Source organism: Coenobita brevimanus, chromosome 55 (assembly GCF_032717465.1).
Source record: "Coenobita brevimanus isolate Jiangsu-jjx chromosome 55, ASM3271746v2, whole genome shotgun sequence".
Classification (NCBI taxonomy): domain Eukaryota; kingdom Metazoa; phylum Arthropoda; class Malacostraca; order Decapoda; family Coenobitidae; genus Coenobita; species Coenobita brevimanus.
In genome coordinates, this window is record NC_137008.1 from 4705158 (window position 1) to 4710809 (window position 5652).

Below are 5652 nucleotides of genomic sequence, written 5' to 3' on the forward strand. Positions count from 1 at the left end.
TTTTGACTATCTTACTTCTACGATGGAACACATTCTATCCGTTTCTCCTTTCTCTGAAATCTCCATTCTAGGAGATTTCAATGTTCACCACCACCTTCGGCTCTCCTCTCCTTCCACTGATCCACCTGGTGAACATGCCTACACCTTTTCTATCCTTAATGACCTAGAACAGCTTGTACAGCACCCTAACCGTATCCCTGACCGCCTTGGAGAGTGCTCCAACTTACTTGACCTCTTCCTTACACCAATCCTTCTACTTACACTGTTAATCTTTTCTCTCCTTTGGGCTCCTCCAATCACAACCTTATCACCTTAACCTGTCCTATCGCTCCACTAGGGCCTCTGGACCCTCCAAAGAAACATCATCTGTGGCACTTTGGAGCTTCGGATTGGGAGGCCCTCAGGCGGTACTTACTTGATTTTCCCTGGAATGATTATTGCTTCCATGGCCGGGAGCCATCTGAGTATGCCTTGCGCATTACGGAGGTTATTTTCTCAGGCATGGAAGCATACATTCCTTTCTCATAGCCTTTGAATATTGCAAGAAAGCTTTGGTTTAATCTTGCTTGTTCTAATGCTGTCTACAACAAGGAGAGGGCCTATAAAAGGTACTGGAACCAAGCCACCCCTGAATCGCATCTTTTATACGTTTCTGCCCGGAACTGTGCTAAATCTGTTCTTCACTCTGCTAAAAATACTTTCATCCATACTAAATGCTCTCAACTCTCCAACTTGAATTCTTCTTGCTTCTTCTGGCACCTTGTCAAAAACCTTTCTAACAACTTTACCTCATCATCCTTTCCTCCCCTTTTCTACACTGATGGCTCTGTAGCTATTTCTTCTACTGCTAAAGCAGATCTCTTCGCTCAGACTTTCTCCTCCAATTCCACTTTAGACAATACCGGTGCTGTTCCTCCATCTCTTCCCCCCTATGACTTTCTCATGGCTGACATCAAAATTTCTTCAGCTGATGAATTTTCTGCCATCACAGGCCTCAATACTAATGAGGCATATAGGCCTGATGGAGTCCCTCCTGTTATCCCCAAGAACTGTGCTTCTGTGTTTACACCCTGCATAGAAAAACTCTTTCGCCTTTGTCTATCAATTTGTACCTTTCCTTCTTGTTGGAAGTTTGCTCTCATTCAGCCAGTCCCAAAGAAGGGTGACCATTCCCAACCCTCTATCTATCGTCCAGTTGCTTTATCATCCTGTATCTCAAAAGTTTTCGAATCAATTCTTAATAGAAAAATTTTAAAGCATCTTTCCTATCACAACATTCTTTCTGATCGTCAGTATGGTTTCCGTCAGGGATGCTCCACTGGCGATCTTCTGACCTACCTTTCAGACTCCTGGTCATTCTCCTTTCGGGACTTTGGCGAAAGCTTTGCCATTGCACTTGACATCTCAAAGGCTTTCGATCGAGTCTGGCATAATTCTTTAATTTCCAAACTGCCCGCTTACGGTTTCTATCCTTCTATCTGTGCCTTCATCTCTAGCTTCTTTTCTGGTCTTTCTATAGCCGCTGTTGTAGACGTCCATCGTTCTTCTCCTTGATCTATCAACAGTGGTGTTCCTCAGGGCTCTGTCCTATCACCAACTCTCTTCCTTTTATTCATCAATGACCTTCTAAGCAGTACATCTAACCCTATCTACTCATACGCTGATGACTCCACATTTCATCTTTCCATTCGGTTCCCGCAACGTCCATCTCAGCAGTTACTTCAACAAACAAGGGATGAGGCTATGCCACACGTAATGTCTGACTTGGCTCGTATCTCTGACTGGGGTAAAAATAATGTTTTTTTTTTTTTTTTAATTCATCAAAGACAGTTTTTATACCTATCAGCCCAACAGTATCTTCCACAGGTATACCCACTAATGTTTAATAATATCCAGCTCAATCCTGCATCATCCTTGAACATGCTTGGGGTTTCATTTACTTGGGACTTATCTTGGAAAGATCATATTACATCTCTTGTTAAATCTGCTTCCAAGAGATTAGGTGTCCTAAGTCGACTCCATTCCTTCTTTACCGCTGAACAATTGTTGACTCTATGCAGGGGTTTTATCTGCCCCTGTGTGGAGTACAACTAACATGTATGGGGAGGCTCTCCACATACAGCTCTTCTCAATAGGGTGGAGTCAAAGTCTTTTCGTCTCATTAATTCTCTTCATCTTACTGACTCCCTTCAACCTCAGTCTCTTCGTCGCCCTGTTGCATCTTTATCTCTTTTCTATCGCTACTTCAATGGTCACTGCTCCTCTGAACTGTCTGGATGCATTCCTCCACCTCTACAACGGGTGCGTAGCACCAGTCTAGCAGCAAACCCTCATCCCTTTTCTGTCCAACTCTCTAATGCAAGAGTTAACCGTTACTCCCAGTCCTTCATTTATGCAACAGGTCAACACTGGAACTGTCTCCTTCTGTCTGTGTTTCCCGCTTCCTATGATCTCCAGTCTTTCAAAAGCAGTGTGTCCAGGCATCTCGAAATGATCGAATCTTGAATTTGGCTCTCTCTTGTGTTTTGTTTTTCTCTTGGAAGGAATAGCAATTGCAGGCTCGCGGCCTTTGGTTCCTATGTATATTGTATATATATATATATATATATATATATATATATATATATATATATATATATATATATATATATATATTATTAACACTTTTTATTATCTACCTTCATGCTAATCCTGTACACTAATGATATATATATATATATATATATATATATATATATATATATATATATATATATATATATATATATATATATATCATTAGTGTACAGGATTAGCATGAAGGTAGATAATAAAAAGTGTTAATAACGAGGAGCTGCAGAGTGAAAAGAAAAAATGCTCCTTTCCCCCCCTCTCTCTATCTCTCTTTGTATCAATTTATCTGTCGATCTATCTCTATCTATCTATGTATATATCTATCCTCTTGTCGTCATCTTCCCACACACTGAAATTCAATGAAAAAAAAATATTGGAAGTGGGTAAAAGTATTAAGAGTCCATTACTGAATTACTCAATGGCAAGGGACCAATCACAAAAGCGTGACATGAGAAGGACGCGGGAGTGTCGGCCCAGGGTAGTTTGTCACCCAAAAAACACATTAACAAAATTGTCAGAGAGACATAAGTGCTTTTGACAAACATAAGAGTGGCATTCTAATACACGGATGAGATGAAAAAATAATTATAGTGGCTCTGATCCGCCCCAGGTTGACCGTGGTTTGGTCCCCACATAAAAAGAAATATATAGCCCAGATTGAGAGTATGCTGAGAGAAGCAACCAAGCTGGTCCCCAGCCTGACATATCTATTGTACAAGGAAAGACTATAAAAGCTGGGTCCGCCTCCCTTAGAAGAAAGAAGAGAGAGGAGTGACATGATTGCAGTGTTCATAACCATGATGGGAGCAGACAAAACTGACAGATCTGTTTGTATGGGATGGGAGAGCAACAAGAGGACATGGAAAGAAGTTGAAAAAGACAAGTTGCTTTAAGGATATCAAGAAATGCAGTTTTTCATACAGATGCCTTAACCTGTGGAATGGCCTTGACAAAGAGATCGTCCAGTTCAAAAACTTAAATGAGTTTTATGCAAAGCTTGACTGGTTGACACACGGAGACAGGACCCACAAGCGTAGCCCATTTCTTGTATATCACAACTAGGAAATGCAAATAGACAAATACATCCAGATGTCTTGGATCAGACTAGCTGACGAAGCAAACCAGTTCTCTTTTAAGCATATCTAGAGAAGACTCAGCAGCTAGACGGATGGTACTGTATTCGTCATAAACTGATTTGTGCATTAAAAAATTCACCACTCAGTGTGTATCCTTGAATAAAAGAATACATAATAAGCATAAGTTTATGATAAGATAGGGCGAATTGGTGAAAGGATATTGTAAAAATACAGGGCAAGCATAAAGTTCCTGATTTTGCAAAAGGGCACTTTTCTTTCCCTAGTCTTGACTAAAAGGGCACTTTTGATATGAAGAAGAAAAAGGGCAGGGGCTCAAGCACCCCGAGCCCTCATTCTGCACGTCCCTCTCTCTCTCTCTCTCTCTCTATATATATATATATATATATATATATATATATATATATATATATATATATATAAAGTATATGCACCAACTTCTCAAACCTCATATGAAGAAATAGAAAAATTCTATGACGACATATCCCAGATTATGGAAAAAGAAAAGACCACATATAATATACTTATGGGCGACTTCAGTGCAAAATTTGGAACATCAAAAAACGGAGAAGCATGTATGGGAAAATTTCGAGTGGGATAAAGGAATGGAAGAAAAAAAATGATGGTAGCAGATAAGAATATCAGGATCACAAATGTCACAGTTATCAACAAAGTAAATAAAGGAAATGACCACAGAATGGTGGGCTGCACAGCCAGATTCAAATTCATAAGTGAAAGAAAAAAGATGATTAAACTTAAAAAGATTTGCCCAATAAAAGCAAAAGAAAACAAAGCAGCTTTTCAGTTAGAAATAAGGAACAGATTTCAGGCTCAAAGTAATGCTGAATGTGACACTGATGAGTTGAATGACAGACTAACAAAAGTGCTAAGAGAATCAGCGGAGGTAGTAGGAAAACCTAATACAACCAAAGCCAAGAAGTTTTCAGGAAAGACATTCGAGCTTATGAAAAGAAGAAAGGAAATGAAAATAAAAATAAAGATTAAATAGAACTAGCTGAATTAAATAAGCTTATCAACAGCAGACAAAGAGAAGAAAAAAGAGAAACATGGATCAGATAAAAGAAACGGTCAAAAAAGGAGAAAGTCTGAAACAGGTCCGAAGTAAAATGGATCTAGGAAAACAACAAATTACATCACTGACAAACCGGTGAAGTCATTAAATGCAGAGATAAGATTTTTTTTTAATGTGTCCCAATCTGCGCATAAGCTTCACAGCCTACTCCCAAGGCCCAGAAGTCCTCCTTCATACGATACACCTTCACATGTCACCACTTCGGCTCTACCACCCACCGTCCATATTGAAACATGCTAGGGCTGTCTCTTACAGGATTCGTGTATTGGTATTAGCGGGGGTATTTGTACGACATGTCGGCGAGTCTTCTGGTAGACGGGTAAAGTCTGAATTTATGAAATTCAAATCCTTAAACATCCCTGCCCCAGCGGGGATTTGAACCTGGATCCGATAGGACTGCAGGCCACCTCTCTACCGATTAAGCCACTGCTCCCCGAACTGTAAAGACAGTTGAAGAATTTTACAAACAACTGTAAGCATAAAAAACAGCAATACCAATAGCTAACTTCATACAAGTGAAATACCTAAGGTAACACCTGACGAAAAATATGAAAAGAGGGGAGGCTCCGGGAGAGGATGGAACAGTAGCAGATTTACTGTTGGATGCAGGAACAGAAGTACAAAACAGGCTTCCTCACTTATTTAATCAATGTATTAAAAAAAAGAAAATTTCCAAAACATGGTGTAGTGCAATAGATATTTTACATTGCAGAAAATGTGACTGAACAGATCTTAGTAACTATCGACCCATTAGCTTATTATCAGTCATTTACAAACTATTCACTAAAGTCCTCATGAACAGAATAACAACAAAATTAGAGGAAAACCAACCTCGTGAACAGGCAGGATTCC